This window comes from Camellia sinensis, chromosome 11 (genome assembly GCF_055761805.1).
Source record: "Camellia sinensis isolate YWXY chromosome 11, ASM5576180v1, whole genome shotgun sequence".
NCBI lineage: Eukaryota > Viridiplantae > Streptophyta > Magnoliopsida > Ericales > Theaceae > Camellia > Camellia sinensis.
This window is the reverse complement of record NC_138971.1, coordinates 9,497,055-9,516,023: the sequence shown is the minus strand read 5'-3', so window position 1 is coordinate 9,516,023 and position 18,969 is coordinate 9,497,055. Positions and strand designations below refer to the sequence as shown.

The 18,969-nt window shown below is 37.5% G+C and overlaps 1 pseudogene across 1 annotated transcript in view; it reads left to right on the top strand.

Annotated features, from left to right (window-relative positions):
* LOC114257451 (uncharacterized) overlaps positions 1 to 18,741 on the top strand; it is a 34,975-nt pseudogene extending 16,234 nt beyond the window's left edge. Inside the window, exons 4-6 of the transcript XR_014344534.1 lie at positions 9,227 to 9,339; positions 17,297 to 17,540; positions 18,637 to 18,741. The product of XR_014344534.1 is annotated as an uncharacterized LOC114257451 (transcript). The remainder of the gene's footprint in view (positions 1 to 9,226; positions 9,340 to 17,296; positions 17,541 to 18,636) is intronic.
* The last annotated feature ends 228 nt before the right edge of the window (positions 18,742 to 18,969 follow it).

The window sequence follows — 18,969 nt, the reverse complement described above, 5'->3', positions numbered from 1 at the left end:
AGTCCGAGTGCCTCGGATCTCTAGGCTTGCTTAATACCCTTTCGAGTCCGGGCCCGAGTAAGTCTCTAGGTTCGTGGATCCGAACCCTTTCGAGGCTTAGAGCCATTCAGCCCGTTTGACGGCGATAAATCCAAGCCCACCAATCTTGGACTTGCGATAAATTCGGGCCCACTAATCTTGGGCTATTGGGCCTAAATAATTTAGTGGGCTTAAATTAGCTCCTCTTACAAAAGAAAAGAAGAAAAAAGAAAAATTTACCTTGAAAAAGTGGAGAAAGAGAGAAAAAAAATGGAAGTTCGCCGGAAAAAATGGTGGTTGCCGGAGTTTCGCCGGACGGAGAGGGAAGTGGTGCCGGCGGTGAGATGATGGTGGTGAGGAAGAAGAAAGAAGAAGAAAAGGGAAGAAGAAGAAGAAGAAGAAGAAGAAGAAGATGGGTTTGTGGGGATAAGAGAGAGAGAGAGAGAGAGAGAGAGAGATAGAGATCTGAGAGTGTGAGAGTGATTGGGAGAGAGAGAGTAGATAAGGTGGTTTGTTTGTTTGTTTGTTTGTTTGTTTTTTTTTTTTTTTTTATTGGGTACGAAAATTAAAATAAAATAAAATTAGTAAATGAAAAATAAAAAATAAAAATAAAAAAAATAAAAATAAAATAAAAATAAAATAAATAAAATAAATAAATAAAAATAATAATAAGACAACAAAACAACCCCCTTTTTTTTTTTTTTTTTTGAAACGAAAATTAAAATAAAATAAAAATTAGTAAATGAGAATAAAAATAATAAGGAAACAAAACATTTTTTTTTTTCCCCGCACGTGCGGGGGTCAAGGCCGCACGTGCGGCGATTCCATCCCCGCGCTTCTCTCTTCTTTTTTTTTTTTTTGTTTAAATTGCTTCGTCCCGCACGTGCGGGAGTCAAGCCGCACGTGCGGCTGTTCACGCACGTCCCTCCGCACCTGCATATTTAGCAGAGTGGGAGGCTGATGCTTTTGAATTTTTCCCGCACGTGCGGGGCCCAAGCCGCACGTGCGGCGATTTCAACTCCGTTTTTTTTTTTTTTTTTGCAAATCGGCGTCCCGCACGTGCGGGAGTCACGCCGCACGTGCGGCTTGGTCAACGCACATCCGTCCCGCACCTGCCTTTAAAGCATAATGCAAGCTCGGTTTTTGCCACTTTTCCCGCACGTGCGGGGCCCATGCCGCACGTGCGGCGATTTCATTTTTTTTTTTTTTTTTTTTTTTTAAATGATCAAGTATAAACATAGAAAATAAACATGAAAGTATGGTTTTAAACACTGAAAATAAATATTTCTACTTTTAATTGACATCCGGAATAAATATAGCACAAAAAAAAAAAAAACACGGAATGCCCACTAAAGGTATGATCTTCACGCGAAAACCACGGGTACTACTTTTCTCCCTAACTGTATTTGTAACTTTCCCTATTCTCCAACAGGGTGACAGACTAGGTTGATTTGGTATCCAGAATCGAGGCGCATAAAGCTACCTCAATCTATGGGGCTGCCATACAGAGTTCAAGCCGAGGTAGTTTTGAAGCAATCTCCATACCCCTGGGTATTTAAACCAGACTTTAGTCTCGGAAATCCCAAACCTTTGTGTTCTAGGCTTTGCCATTCGAACTCTAGTTTCCACCGTCTCAGTTGGTCTCCTAGGAACTCACTACAAACCCAGTTAGGTGGCTATACCAGACCGTCAGATGCCGTTCGGGCACGGCAAACACCAAAGGAATTACACCTTTAGAGGATTTAAAGTCTCCTAGACACAAATAAAGCATAACGAGAACACAGAAAAACAAAATAGCATAGAAGGGAAAGAAAAGAGAACAAGGAATCAATTTATCAATCATAGTAAAATGGGTCCATCAAGGCAATGGACTCAATCATATCCCCATTCCCAATCCCCTCTATATATGGTTTCAATCTTTGGCCATTCACTTTGAAAGTGTGGCCAGTTCTTGGATCCCGCACCTCAACGGCGCCGTGACTAAATGCCTCAACAACCTCAAAAGGGCCATCCCATCTTGATCTTAGCTTACCCGGAAAGAGTCTCAATTTTGAATTAAAAAGCCACACTTTTTGGTTGGGTTCAAAAGATTTTCTATTAATGTGCTTGTCATGGAATTCCTTAGTCCGAGCTTTAAAAACTCTCGAACTCTCATATGCATCATTCCGGATTTCCTCCAGCTCATTGAGTTGCAATTTTCGATTGAGCCCAGCCGCGGCCATATCGAAGTTAAATTTCTTTATGGCCCACAATGCTCGATGCTCAAGTTCAACCGGGAGATGACAAGCTTTGCCAAACACTGCTCTATATGGTGACATCCCAATGGGTGTCTTATAAGCAGTGCGGTAAGCCCATAATGCATCAATTAACCGTTGTGATCAATCTTTCCTATCCGGTCTCACCGTTTTCTCAATTATGTGCTTTACCTCTCTATTCGAGACTTCTACTTGGCCACTAGTTTGAGGGTGGTATGGAGTGCCAACTTTATGAGTGATAGAGTATTTCTTAACTACCGACTCAAAGAACCGGTTACAAAAATGTGTACCCTGATCACTTATTATGGCTCTAGGGAACCCAAAACGACTAAAGATATTTTCATGCAAAAATTTGATTACCACTCTATGATCGTTTGTTCGGGTAGCTATTGCCTCCACCCACTTCGACACATAATCTACTGCCAAGAGAATGTACTCAAACCCGAACGACGACGGGAACGGGCCCATAAAATCAATTCCCCAAACATCAAATATTTCTACCACAAGAATAGGGGACATTGGCATCATGTCACGCCGAGACATCGAACCCATTTGCTGACAGCGCAAACAAGTTCTATAAAATTGATGGGCATCTTTAAAAATTGTGGGCCAATAAAACCCGCTTTGTAAAATCTTGGCGGCCGTTTTATGCCCACTAAAATGACCGCCACATGCAGAAGAATGACAAAATGTAAGAATGCTATGCACCTCACTCTTCGGCACACACCGTCGGATCACTTGGTCGGAGCAATATTTAAACAACTCCGGATCCTCCCAAAAGTAATACATGACCTGTGAAAAGAATCGGTCTTTGTCTTGCTTAGACCAATTCTGCGGAGTTTGCCCAATGGCCAAGTAATTCACAATATGTGCGAACCACGGGGGGCTCGCTTGTGACAGCTCAAAAAGTTGTTCGTCCGGAAACGAATCATGCAAAATAAGAGGGTCGCTATTATACTCAACGAGGATTCGAGAGAGATGATCTGCCACCACATTCTCAGATCCTTTCTTATCACGGATCTCTAAATCAAATTCCTGAAGCAACAAAATCCATCTAATCAACCTAAGTTTGGTCTCTTTCTTAGATAGTAAATACCGCAAAGCGGCATGATCAGTGAAGACTATGACCTTGGAACCTAGGAGATAAGATCGGAATTTGTCTAAGGCAAAGACCACAGCTAGCAACTCTTTCTCGGTAGTAGTGTAGTTCAATTGAGCATCCGAGAGAGTTCGACTAGCATAATATATAGCAAATGGTGCCTTATTGACCCTTTGGCCCAACACAGCCCCGACAGCATAATCAGAAGCATCACACATGATTTCAAAAGGAAGAGACCAATCTGGTGATTTCATGATTGGGGCGGTGGTCAAAGCCATTCTTAGTGTTTCGAATGCCTTTAAGCATGCTTCATCAAAGACAAAAGGCGCATCCTTAACTAGTAAACTACACAAAGGACGTGATATCTTACTAAAGTCTTTGATGAACCTACGGTAAAAACCTGCATGCCCTAGGAAAGACCTAATTTGACGCACAGAATTGGGTGGAGGAAGGCCTGCAATGATGTCGACCTTAGCCTTGTCAACTTCTATACCTCGAGGGGACACAATGTGTCCCAACACTATACCCTCACGAACCATAAAATGGCTATTTTCCCAACTCAAGATTAGGTTTGCCTCAGTACATCGTTCTAACACTCTAGTTAAGTTCCTAAGGCATTCCTCAAAAGACGGTCCAAACACCGAAAAATCATCCATAAAAACCTCTAAGAATTTCTCCACCATGTCGGAGAAAATAGCCATCATACACCGTTGAAAAGTCGCCGGTGCATTACACAGCCCAAAGGGCATGCACCTGTAGGCAAAAGTGCCAAAAGGGCATGTAAATGTGGTCTTTTCCTGGTCAGCGAGGTACACCGGGACTTGATTATACCCCGAATAGCCATCAAGAAAACAATAGAAACCCTGCCCCGCTAACCGCTCTAGGATTTGGTCAATGAAAGGTAAGGGAAAATGGTCCTTCCTAGTCGAGGAATTTAGTCTCCTATAATCAATGCACACTCGCTACCCAGTAGTGGTCCGTGTGGGGACTAACTCTCCTCCTTCATTCTCAACAATAGTGATGCCCGATTTCTTGGGCACTACTTGTGTGGGACTTACCCACTTGCTATCTGAAATGGGGTATATAATACCCGCATCCAACAATTTCAAAACCTCCTTCTTCACCACCTCTTTCATGTTAGGATTCAGTCTCCGTTGCATCTCGCGAGAAGGTTTGGTGTCCTCTTCTAGGTGTATATAATGCATGCACACGGAGGGATCTATCCCTTTCAAATCAGCCACTGACCACCCTATAGCACTCCGATGTGCCACTAGAACACTCATTAACTGACTCTCCTGCGCTGCAGTCAAGTCAGATGCAATGATGACCGGTAAAGTATCTTGGGGCCCTAAAAATGCATACTTGAGTGTGGCCGGAAGTGGCTTCAACTCAAGTGTAGGTGGTGTGACCAAAGAAGGTGTGGCAGGCTCTCTCGACAGAGGAGGAAGTGACTCAAACCGGGCTTTCCATGGAGGAAAATCCGGTGTAGAAGAAGAATTAAGCAAGACATTCACCTCCTCAACTGACCCATCTATATCAAAATTTTCAAACCCAAAATGAGCTAGACAAGCCTCCAAAGGGTCCTCTACAAGAATGGAGGGCAAAGCCTCCTCAACAATCTCATCCACAACATCCACTAATAAGCACTCCTCTCTCTCATGAGGTTGTTGTGATGCTTGGAAAACATTAAGTTTCACTTGCATGCTACCAAATGAAACTTCCATAACCCCGGTCCGACAATTAATGCATGCATTGGCCGTAGCCAAGAAAGGTCAACCCAAAATCACCGGGATTTGTTTCCTAGAACTGGCTACCGGTTCCATATCTAATACCAAAAAGTCAACAGGGAAGTAGAACCTATCAACCTTAACTAGCACATCCTCAATCATGCCCCGTGGCACTTTGAGGGACCAGTCAGCCAACTGAAGAGTAACAGTCGTGGGCTTCAACACGCCAAGCCCAAATTCCTCGTACACAGAGTACGGCAACAAATTAACACTAGCCCCTAAATCCAATAAGGCCCTATCAATGAAGTGGTCCCCTATAATGCATGCAATGGTTGGGGCGCCTGGGTCCTTAAGCTTAGGAGGTGTGTCATTCAACAAGATGGAGCTTACTTGCTCCATGAGTAGGACCTTTTGGGACACATGTGTCCTAGATTTACGCTTTTGCGTACAAAGGTCCTTCAGAAATCTGGCATATGATGGTACTTGCTTAATCGCCTCCAACAGGGGAAGGTTGATTTTTACCTGTTTAAAGACCTCCATCATTGCCTCCATAGATGCCGCCTTCTTATTAAAAGGGGACGGTGTATCAAGGCACTGGGGAAAGGGTGCCTTAGGCACATATGTAGTGCTAGGGACTAACTCATCCCTCTTAAGTGTTTCCCCCTCACCCTTGCTTTCACTTGGTGAACCACCGTGGTCACCCTTCCTAACTCTAGTTACATCAGACGCAACAGATTGAGGCTCTAACTCCCTACCACTTCTTAGAGCAACCACCGCCTGCACTTGCTCATGTTGCTTACCATTCCCACCCGAACTCTCTGCCCCGTATTGTCCCTTAGGGTTAGCCACAGTTTGACTTGGTAATTTTCCCTCATCTCTCCGATTCATGTTGTTAGCCATTTGACCCAATTGGGTCTCTATCTTGGCAATAGAGTGAGTGTGGGAGTGAACTATCGGTGCTAACCCCTTAAGTTCTGAAAGAACTTCCAACACCTGAGTCTCAAAGGCAGAGTTGCCCTGAGGGACAAGCGGGGGTTGTGGTTGACGGTATGGTTATGGGGGTCTATACGGTTGCGGTGGTCGGTAAGATGATTGGTTGGCAAAATTATTGAAATTCTGCCTTGGTGGTGGCGGATTGTAAGAAGTGCCTTGTGAAGGGGGCCTCCATGAGAAATTAGGGTGATTTCTCCATCCCGGATTATATGTGTTGGAGTATGGGTTATTACCCGGGTTGGAGAATCCTTGAGCCGCATTCACATGCTCTTGGACTAACTCCGGAAATTGTGATGCCGAAGGGTACTCACTCAAGTCATGAGCAGGGCTCGCACAAATAACACATGCCTCGTGAAATTGAGGCTGATCATGTTGGGTAGGAGCATGTCCCGTAACTAATAATTGGTCCATTTTGCGGGACAATGCCTCTACTTGTTGGGCTAACTCTAGGTTTTGCCCGACCTCATAAATGCCCCCTCTTTTCGGGGCTCCAACCATGGGTTGCCGGACTTGCCGGGCTGCGGAGGCATGGTGAAGGGAATTATCACTTAGGTTCTCAAACAATTGCCATGCCTCAGCATCATTTTTAGACATAAATGTCCCACCACTGGACGAATCCACCATTTGGCGGTGTGGCTCAGTTAAGCCATAATAAAATGTTTGAACAAGTTGCCAATTAGGCACTTGGTGGTGGGGACACTGTTGGAGAAGGTCTCGAAGTCTTTCCCAAGTCTCATGGAATTGCTCGCCATCCATTTGAGCAAAGTTTGTGATGGCTCGCCTAAGTTGGTTGGTTTTACCTATGGGAAAATACTTCTCCAAGAACCGTTGCTGTAATTGGTCCCAAGTTGTGATTGAATTAGCAGGTAAAGAATTTAGCCAGTGTTTGGCTTTATCCTTTAACGAGAATGGAAACAATCGCAACATTAAGGCCTCATTTGTTAAATTCTGGATCCTTACTGTCGAGCAAATTTCCAGAAATTCATTCAAATGCTTATAAGGGTCATCATGAGTTAGTCCATAAAATGATGGGAGCATTTGTATGGTGCTGGACTTAATCTCATAATGAGCAGCAGTGGTGTTGGGCAATTGGATGCATGATGGTGATGTATATGCAGTGGGTGTAAAATAATCCTTAAGTGTCCGGTTAGGCTCATTCGGGATATTAGGATCTGCCATCTCTAATGGCTCAATGTATGAATATTCAAGCCTAGGAATACGAGCAGAGGTCCTAAGTCTCCTAAGGGTCCTTTCTAGTTCAAGGTCCAAACTCCACAATTCAGGGCGACAAGAACGACGCCCGTGCATACACTACCCAAACACACACAACAAGTTCCGACTCTGTGCACTAAGTATGAAAGCAAAATACCAAAGGAAGAAATACTCACAGCGGTTTAACGAAAACGCTTTACTCGTCTTACGGATGGTTGACGTGTAGACGTTGTCCCCAACCTCTGTTTGAGCTTTGACTTCTGTTTTAGCACTTTGGTGCTTTGCTTGTGAGTGTTTGCTTCTGTTTACTCACTTTAGTGCTGCGGTTTTTTTTTATTTAAGCTCGGCTGCGCTCCGCTTACACTTCAATGATAGCTCCAATTTCAAACACTCTGCACACTTAGCAACACCAAAAGCATAAAATCCTAAACTAAAAATTAAAATAAGAATGTAACTTTAAATTAACTAATTTCGCCAGAAGTCCCCGGCAACGGCGCCAAAATTTTGGTTGGTCGTTGAACACACCAAAATTAAATACTAAACTATACCAAATTCTATCAGAATAATGGCAAGTCCAGGTATCGATCCACAGGGACTATTGTGAAATTAAACTAATTTAATTGTTAAATTCCTAAATTAATTTTGATAAAAAGATTGAATGATCATAACCTAATTTAATTAACAAATAAATTAAACTAAGGAATTAAATTATCAATATTAAATGAAATTGGATTTACTAAATTGGGGAAAAATCCTAGGGTAGAGAATTCACCACTAACCACATAATTAGGGTTTCCAATTGAAATTAATTATGCTATGGTTTGAACGAATTAATGCTTCACAACTACAAGCTCAAAGCATTTAACAAGAAGATTATCACATTCAATGTACGAGCACGAACCATCTCAAGCAATACGAATCGTTCACTCTAAACTAGGGTAGTGATACGACTCGTTCCTCGTAGCATGGTTCGTCCCATACCTTGAATGTGAAGGAAAAGAAAACTCATGTATGGATAATATTCAACAATCACAGAAAGTCAAATATTTGAAAAGATAATGAAGATCATATATAAAGAATTTCTAAAACACCATACAATGGTTCAAACCTTTACATAATTTAAAATCAAAAAAAGAAAGCTACATAATTACATGGCTAGGGTTTCATCAAAACCCTAGAAAAGAAGACTAGCCACTCATGGAGGAGTGGAAGGAAGTAGAAAGAGAAGGAATCACCATGGGAGACATCCTTGAAGCTTTTTGTTTCTTCTTCTTTTGCAAACCCTAGCCTCCCTCTTTAGGTCCAAACAATTTCAGAACCCTAATCCAGCCTTTTTCTCCTCTTTTTATCCTTCCAATCTCGTCCAAACAGGTTTAAAACGTCGGTTTGACTTTCCCAGGAAAAGTCAACGCACGTACGGGAAAGTCAACGCACGTGCGGGAAAGTCAACGCACGTGCGGGAAAGTCAACGCACGTGCGGAAAAAGTCAACGCACGTGCGGAAAAAGTCAACTCTGCCAAATTCTGTCTTTTTGCTCATTTTATGCTCCGACGATGTATAACCTGATTGACACTCAACACACATAAAATATACGGTTTGACCAGCAAGTGAAGTTAAGAGATTCTAATTAACGACCTCAATGATGTACATTTCGGCCTTAATCATATAGCTGGTCCATAGATTTAAATTTTTAGATTAGATATGACTGGTTACCAACTTACAATTTACTCAGGTTCTATGGCTCACTCATACACGTTGACACAAGTCATCAAGGATTTGATTCCTTGGTGTTTTGGGTTCCATAGAACTCCATCATGATTTTGGTTGTTGATTCTCAACAGCTTAATGGTCTTAAGATAGCTTGGTACGATTTTGATGCATTATTCCTTAGGATGACATGTTCGAGCTACTTTCCTTTGCAGGAGTTGCTTTTCCCACTTATTGAATCATTCAACCGCCTTCAAGTTTTGGCTACATGGCAAGACCCTTGGAAATCAACAATGTTTCTGGTGATGATCAGCTATTCAATTTTTAGGTAATTTACTTTCAACTTGAATTTCGTGTTTCCGCTGGTGGAAAAAATCTTGATCCCAAGTTTGTTTAACATAGATTAATATTTTATATTATTGGTATCTTCTGAAGGAATCTAAATATCTTATCAAAAAAAGAAAAGAAAGAAAGAATGAAAGAATGTACATAAGTCAATTCATTATACTTTGAAACGAATGAAAAATTTACTTCCTACTATGAGACGTATTGTGTCAGACTTGAACTTAAGGAAGAGGTTTTTCCCTAATTAAGCTAAAATACCAAGCTATTTTTCAAACTAGGCCTAGTTTTGACGGATTTCCCAAAATAAGCTGAAACGTGGTTAGAAATGACGCTTTCACCGTTTTTGTAGCCCAATCGTGGAAAATTTGTAAAATCGTAAAACCGTGGTTACAAACCATGCTTTTAATTAAGAAAGTGTGGTTACAAACCACGTTTTCAAAGAAATTTGATTTATACAGAAAGCGTTGTTTCTAACCACGCTTTAAATAATTTTTTTTTTTTAAAAACGTGGTTACGAACCATGCTTTTATTGTTGACTAAAGAAAGCGTGGATGATAACAACGCTTTTAACGAAAATTCGGTTTTAAATGAAAGCGTGGTTCGTAATCACGCTTTTATAACTCATAAAAAAAATTCCACCCCCCTCATTTGCAACCACGCTTTTACACTTTCTTTTTTTTCCTTCCGATCTGCTGTCTCTCACTCTCTGCTCTCACTCTGTCTCTGCTCTCGCTCTCTCTGGTCTCACACTCTCTCTCTGCTCTCACTCTCTCTTTCCATCCGTGGGCTTACTGCTTTCTCTCTCTCTCTCTGGGTCGCTCTCTGCTCTCTCTCTCGTTGGTATGACTATCTGTCTCTCTCTCTCTCAGTTTGAATTTTATATGTATTTATTGTGTTTGTGAAAATGTGAATGTGGGTAGAAAAGGGTTTGTGAATGTGAAAATATTGTGAATTGATGAAAATGTTGGTAGAATAGGGTTTGTGAATGTGAAAATGTTGTGAATTGAAATTGATATCAATGTAGGTAGAATAGGCTTTGTGAATTGAAATTGTGGTTTTGAATTGGTAAAATCTTGTGGTTTTGAATTGTGAAAATCTTGTAGGGTTTTCAATTGAATGTGAAATCGGAAATTAGGGTTAGGATTTTGAATTGTAAAATAAGAAATTAGGGTTTTGAATTGTGAAAATGTTTTAGGGTTTTCAATTGAATGTGAAATCAGAAATTAGGGTTAGGGGTTTGAATTGTGAAATAAGAAATTAGGGTTAGGGTTTCAGAAATTAGGGTTTTGAATTGTGAAAATGTTCTAACCCAAAGTTTTTGTTTGAAATTAGGGTTAGGGTTTCATATCTGTATCTATATGTACATTTCATTTGTTTGGTATTATTATTATTATTATTATTATTAAAAAATTATAGATTTTTTTTATTAGTTTGATTTATTTGTTAATACAATCAGTGTTCATAATTTCTTTTTAAAAATTATTGGTTTGATTTATTTGTTAATATAATCAGCGTTTTAAGTGTTTGTAAATTTAAAGTGTATATGAAATCTCTTTACCTCTAAATGTTTTAAAATTTATTGATTTGATTTATTTGTTTGTTGCCTTCATGTTCTGTGTGTTTGAAAAATTAAAACCAATGTTCTTAAATTTTCTGTGTCTGCTTAAAAAATCAGTGTTTATTTTTGTGATGTCTTCATTTTGTGTGTTTAAAAAAAAAAAAAACAAAAAAGTGTTCTTAAATTTTTGGTGTGTGTTTAAAAAATTCAATGTTCTTAAATAATTCAATGTTCTTAGATAGTTTGGGACTTTTTCCCATTTCACTTTTTTAATCTTTTGTTTTTTGTTTTTTTTGGTGTATAAATTCAGTATTTTAAAATTTGATTTGTTTGTTTACTTAATTTTGTGTGTTTGTTATTTAAAATAAAATTCAGTGCTCTTAAAAAAAACAATATAAAATGAATGTCTTGGATTTTATTTTTATTTTTTTTTTGTATTTTTTTTTGTGTAATCATACTTTCTATAAAAAAAATTATAGAAAATTCTTTTTTGTATTTTTTTTCTTGTGCTTATCATGATAAGTTTGGGAAGCGACATTTTGTCATGCCCAAGTACTATCGAGATCCATGTGGTTTGGTGGAGGATTCATCTGATAATCAAACAGGATATGGTTTAGCAGACGCTAGACTTCTGAAGTGGCCCGCACTATTTAGAGAGCGAGTGCAAATGGAAAGATTATGTCGGGAAAATCGACTGAAGGTGCCGAAAGCACGTTCAGTTCAGATCCAAAAGGAAGATCCACATAATGTTGATCAACTATGTGAAAGACTTCGACGTGAGATTTCGTAAGTACGCCGTAGGTCAGCCCGCGATATGAAACTATCTATACTTAAGTTGGATGCCAAGAAGAACAGAACAGCACCAAATGCTACGGCTATCAAGGCTATCAAGGACGATCCTGCACTTCTTTTTGACCCTGAGCTCTCTGATTGTTCGGACTCTGAGCTTGCCGATTTGAGCGAGGATTAGGCGTCTATCTGTCTACTAAATTATATTAGGTTATTCATAATAATGTGTTGTGTGTGTTAAAATAACTCTTTCGACAATGAGTTTGTGAAAGGTTTGTCTAATATTTGTCTAAGTAACTGTTAAGTATTGTACTCGTCACTTTATTTTATGTTATGTGTTATGTTCAATGCTTCCACAAATTATTTTTGCGGGATACTTATGTTTGAACTAGCTACGGCATTTTAAAGTGTTATAGGTGTTATAGTTATACCTTTATTTTGTTTTTCTATTCGTAGTAGTAATTAGCAAATTAGATACTTTATATATGCTGTGTGAAGTTTTATTTAAATATTTCGTGGCAACAAAAATTTAAGGGAATAACAAATATTTAGTTTCGAAAATTCTGCAAAAGTAGGCTTAGTTTCGGAAATAAATCAGTATAGGGGCTTAGTTTGGGAAAAGCCCTGACAAAATCTCTCCGAAACTGCACAAAATGTTCTCTGAGAGGGTGCGTGTCTCGAGGCCATTATTTTCTTCTTCTTTTTTAATTTTTTATTTTTTATTTTTTATTTTTGTCCATCATCAATCTTTTTAAAATTATATAACAAAATAAAAATTTATTTAAAATTTTATATTTAAATAACAATTTAAAAAATATCAGGTAAATTAACCAAATATTTAATTTATCTTTTTTACACAATTCACTACTCTTTAGACAATACATGTTGTTTATTTTTTAAAATTTTTATGTATAAATTATTTATGTAAATGTCAAATTGATTTGATAATCGTACATATAATTTTATCATTTTTTTTTTAAAAAAAAAATGGATGCGAAACATAATTTCAAAATTACATAATTTCAAAATTACATAATTTATTTTTATATATTAAAATAATAAAATTTGGTAGCTAAGATTGTTTATTAATATGATATTTTATATGAATAATTTATATACAGAGATCTATAAGATGACTGAGCGAACTATATAATCTAGATTAAATAATAATAATAATAATAATAATAATAATAATAATAATAATAATAATAATAGCATTGTTCGTGTTCGGTTAAAAGCGTGGTTATCATCCACGCTTTCTTTAGTCAGTAAAAGCGTGTTTGTGAACCACGTTTTCTGGAAAATAAAAATTTATTTAAAAGCGTGGTTAGAAACCACGCTGTCCTAAAAGTGTGGTTGTAAACCACGTTTTCTGAAGAAAAAAAAAATAATTTAAAAGCGTGATTAGACACAACGCTTTCTGTATAAATCAAATTTCCTAAAAAATGTAATTTGTAACAATGTTTTCTTAATTAAAACGCTTTTATGATTTTACAAATTTTCCGCGGTTGGGCTATAAAAACGGTGAAAGCGTGGTTTCTAACCACGTTTTAGCTTATTTTGGGAAATCCGTCAAAACTAGGCCTGGTTTGGAAAATAGCTTGGTATTTTAGCTTATTTAAGGAAAAGCCCCCTTAGAGCAACTCCAACCACACTCTCTACTTTTCACTAGCTAAAGTACAAAAAAAAGTACACTCTTTGTTTTACCTAATTACTTTAGCTATTGTGTTATCCAACCACGCTCTTTATTTTAGCTAATCATTTAAACTAACTTAATTAATTTTTAAAATACAAAAATACTAATTGTTGATATTTTACTAAATAAATTTGCAGTAATAATAAATTTGCCCATACAAGCATACAAAACCTATAGAATGAGGAGAAAAAAAATACAAATACAAAATAAGTTATTCCGTAATTCATCAAACAGAATTAAAAGAACATATAAAATTGCTACATACACACACACACGCACACACACACACACACATATATATATATATAATATAAAATCCCAAATCCAAGACATAAATATACAAAAATCTAAAATATATACATACATAATTGTTTAGAGAGCCTCTAGGGCTCTTCAATTGTAACCACCAAAAAAATAGGATGGTAAAGTAGCTAGCCCATTAGAGCTCAAAATTAGACTTACATTGGCTAAAATGCCTAACAAGCCTTGTTTAACTATCCTCTTGGAGATGCTCAACACTTTCAATGTTAGAAATTTATGAACTTGGTTTTCATTTCTTTGAGCATAACAGGAATGAATGAGCAATGATGGAAAAACATGAAGAGCATTTTGAACGGTAAAGGCTTAAAATAATTGGAGTAGGTTGTAAGCAGGCTTGAATTTTGACTTTATGCTTCTCATCTTTCTTGGATATTAGGTGACTTGATTTTTCAAAGAGAAAAGCAGCAGTAAAGGCCTTCATCAATCAGTGGATATTGGATGTGATTGCTTGATATGAAAAAAAAAAATGGAGGCAATGCTTAATAACCCAAAGGGAATTTTTAAGTTCAAGTTTCATGGATTCTCTTCATATTTTGGTCCAAAGACAGACGGACCAGGTTGGCTAGTGGATAGGGTAGTTGTGATGCCATCTTAAATAAATTTTACATGAAGATAGTGGTGGCCAGGCTGCCTGCTTCTTTTCATCCCAACTTGACTCTTCAATAGGCTTGGTCTTCATGTACAATCTCCTAATGACATTCATCATATGATTGTTCATTGTTGAAATTTTATTTTATTAATAATGAAATTCCCAATGATTTCCCAATGATTGTTCTAAGTGATTCCAATATCCAAAAATCAAATCAAGAACAATCAACAATTATCAACCAAAACCCCACATGATTTCTCAATAGACAATAATGAAACAATATAAGAGATGCACAATTTATATGGAAACCTTATGATGAAACCCTCTCACAGGATGAAAACCGTGACCCCAACACCGAATTTTACTAGATCAATGAATCGACCAATTACAAGACTCAAATAGGAATTACTAGGAATCTCATTTTCTCCCACATCAAAAAGACATCAACACTTATCCTCAAAGATGCTCGCATTCCTTTCCAACCATATGACCCGGAATAAAGCAAAAGCTACATAAAGCCCCAACAACACCTTTGCTTTTTTATTTGAGCCAAAAATAAAAAATCCATAGAGAGCATTGAACTACTTGATTCCGGTGCCACCCAATCAAGGCCACCCCATGAAAAAAACTGCTGCCACAAACTCCTTGCCACTGGGCAATGCAAAAAAAAAAAAGATGATCTAGAGTCTCCCCCTCTTCCTTACACATAATGCACCATTGAGGAAAAAGATAACGATTAGGCCTCCTATTTTGAAGGACATCATTGGTCAAAATGCTTCCATGAATCAAAGACCATATAAAAAACTTCACTTTGAGAGGCGCAAAAGATTTCCAGATTCTTTTGTGTAGAGAAAAAAATGGAATATTTGGCTTCTCAATGATTTTTGTGAAAAAGGATTTGCAAGAAAAGATACCGGAAATATGCAAGAGCCAAACCAATTTATCACTTGAGGATGAATCCATTGATAAATGATCAATGCGAGACAACAAGGAGACTAAATCACTAGCCTCCCTATAGTTGAGCCTCACCACAAGCTTCAAGAGCTAGATCTCTGCTCCGTAGCGGCCTTGCAAGAACAGGCACTGTTGATTCACAAATCGCCATGAACCTTTGAGCTCCAATCTCCAAATCAATGGCTTCAATCTTCAATTGACCATGGTGATTAAAGGATAAAAAGAGTACGTGTATGATTTAAGAAAAATGAGTTGAAAAACAATCAATCTAGAGAGAAATAAAGATAGAAATCTTGAACCCATCTCTAGGTTGAAACCCTTATCCATGGATTCTTGGAGCACAAGCTTAAATCAACCAAGTAGAGAGAGAAAGTGTATCTAAGCTTGTATTCTCGAATCTCTACCAAAACGATGAGATCATATTTGATCAAGAAACAGTTAAGGGGCAAAAGAGTCACAAAAAGCTCAAAAACACACGAGCTACAAGTCGTTGGTGCTTGAATGGTTGTTGAGCGCCTATTGATCCCGCTTTACAGGAATTTCAGCGCTTGAGCCCCTGTAGAGTGTGAAGCAAGCGCATAATACAGGAGTTCCAGCGCTTGAGCAACTATAGAGCGCGTGTCGAGCAGAACATGAAGCAATGAAAGCGCTCGAGTAACTGTCGAGCTCGAAACAAGCGAACAACTCAGGGGTTGTAGCGCTCGAGCGACTGTCGAGCTTGAATCGAGCGGGGCATTGTAGGAAAACCAGAGCTTGAGCGACCGAACGGGGTGGAAAGCGAGTGCAAACCATAAAACCAGTTTGTGAAGTGTGGCTGGGTCACAAACCTTTGAGACTTGGAAGATTCTTCCACCAACAAGAACCCAAGCACAACAAAATGAGCTCAACTAGTCTAAGACTCAAACCCCAAAACAAGAAAAATCCAAAAATACAGACTCAGACGTTTTGTCAACCGGAAATCAGCCAACTAAAAAGCTAACAAATAATGACAGGCCTAGTCCGAAGCACTCGAGTCAAAATGGTTTAAAGTTAGTAAGAACAAAACTGAATATATGGAATGTGACTTCAGCAACAATAGAACTGGAAATAATGAAGAAGTTAGGTTAAAAGCCATAAGATCAGATATAGTGAACATTTTCTTTACTTAAGTTTGATTAATAATAATGATGGTGAGGTTAGAGATGATTTGATTCATAGAATCAAAGTAGGTTGACTCAAGTGGAGAAGTGTGTGGCATATTATAGAACAAAATTGAATTCTATATTTATTATTTGTAGAATAGCTATAAGGCTAACAATTTTAAAGGTTCATTGCTGGGAGATTGAATTTTAGTTTATAGTAGACGAATAAAGATAAAATTGGTAAAACAGAACTTTCTTTCCTCGGGCTTTATTTGAAGTGTTCTCTTTTCTCGTTAGAAAGATGTGTAGTAATAACACAAAAACAGGGGAGGCCCCTGGTGTTGGAAATTGATATCAATTAAATTAGAATAGGAAGATTAAGCAATTGTGTTTCACTTGCTATTGACATTATTATGAATGGAGAAGTCATTTGTAATTGGATTAAAGCCTTTTCTGAAGTACGAAAAATGATTTATTTGGATGATAGATATTCTATCATACTTCTGTATTTTATCTTCGTTAACTTCCATCAAAGATCTTTCAAGTCAACAGAAAGCCTTCCCTAGAAAGCCCCAATTTTATTTTATTTTTTTGCTTTTGTGAAAGAATATATTTTGAAGCCTTGTGTTGTAATTCTACAGTTAATGCTTGTGGATAACAGATTGCAGGCCAAAATGTTCCTCAAAATGGTGGAATTGAGAATTTAACTTCTTTTCCTTTCCTTCTAATTTTAAAGTATAAAAAGGAAGTTAGTTTAAAGAAATTGGCCTTTTTCATGCTAATTCTAAGATGGGATTTTACTGATGTAGGTTTGACATCCTTCTAATATCCCTTCGGTGGACTGTTTTTTTGGTCTATTTACTTCTTCTTGAAGAAAGAAAATTTAATAAAATGACTCATTATGATTTGCAGGGGATGGATCAGGTATATATTGCCCTCCATTTTTGTAATTCTTGCAGTTCTCATGCTCTGGTATGGGCATAAAAAGAAAGAGAGGCCAGTGGAAGCATTTAAAATTACCATTCCCCCAAATAAAAATGCAGTAGAGCAGCTGCTGACATTACAAGAAGCCATTGCTCAAGTTGAATCTCTAATACAAGCTGGAAATATTACTTTACTGAAAGTTAGAGCTCTCTTATTTGCTGCACTTCCACAGGTATTTGGCCTCTCAATTCGCAATGTTATATACAATTATTAAAAGCTATGATAGCATACACTCAGGCCATGTTTGTTTGGGTGGACATGAGCTTGGGATTGGATTAATAGTCCAATAAAATTATTAATCCGATGTTTGGTTAAACAATTGAAGTATGGACTAATTATTTTAAACTTGACTATTAGTTAAGATAGGATACATAATCCAACGGATTCGTAGTCCTAGGACTATTAGTCATGGGAATGCTAATCTAGTCTGCCCAAACAAACATGGCCTCAGTTTTGTGATTTTGCTAGTTTTTCTTGCTGGTAGTTCAGATAATTTCAAGGTATGATATTCAACCCGATTTTTCCTGAACTGTTCTGGTAGATTAAGGGTAAAAAAGGATAAGAGAGAATAAGAAAGAAAATAAATAAAACCTGATATTTGTATTTTAGATGAATGTTTTTGTACTCCTGCCCAATTCATCAAATGTTTTTTTTTGCCATAGCTACTGTTGCTCTCCCATAATAAATGTCATTGGGGACACTGGTGACTTCCTCAAATCAGTCGCATTACCTGTACATTCCTCTTGGCTAGTAAAGTGAGATCTAGATACAAATTTTGTCATAATGATGAAAGTCATCACATTTTTTTTTTTTTTTTTTGTGGATAAATATAAGTTCTCTCAAATTTTGTCATGATGATACTAGTGGATAAATATAAGTTCTCTCAAATTTTGTCATGATGATACTAGTAATCATTTATAGTACAAGCTACATGAACAAGTTGAGTACCATGTTTTTTTTCTTTTCGAAGTTGGGGCTAGTTGAGTACCATGTTTTTTTTCTTTTCGAAGTTGGGGCTGTTTGGTATCATGTTCATCTTTTTCGTTTTTGTTTTTTGTTTTTACGTCATTGGGAACAAAATAATAAAACATTGAAGAACACCCATCCATTTTATATTTTTTTCATTTTTTTTGTTTTTGCAAAAACAGTTATCCAAAACTCACAAAAACAACTATAGCTGTTTCCTAAAAAATGGAGTGATTACAGAAAACGTTTCCAAAAACAATTTGCCAAATGTGTTTTCAGCTTTTTTCTGTTTCTTAAGATAGAAAACTGAAAACGATGCCAAATGCTTGTCTAAAGATATGTTTCTTGGATTCCTGCTTTCAACTTTCTTCTCATCAGTGATTAGAGAAATTTTGGAGTTTCATTGAGATATTAGTGGTGATAGGAATCTAACCTGTCGAGGTGCAAGAGAGTAGACTGGTGTCTTTTGTAGCTGTTTGGTCAAGCTTTGCAGGTTCCACTTGGTACATCTTGGGAATTCAGTTGTGTTACTGTCTTCCTAATCAATGATATTCGCATGTTCACATAGCCAATACTGTGATGGTAATTGAAGTAATTAATTTTTCTAAATACACAAATTTGTAAGTATCATAACT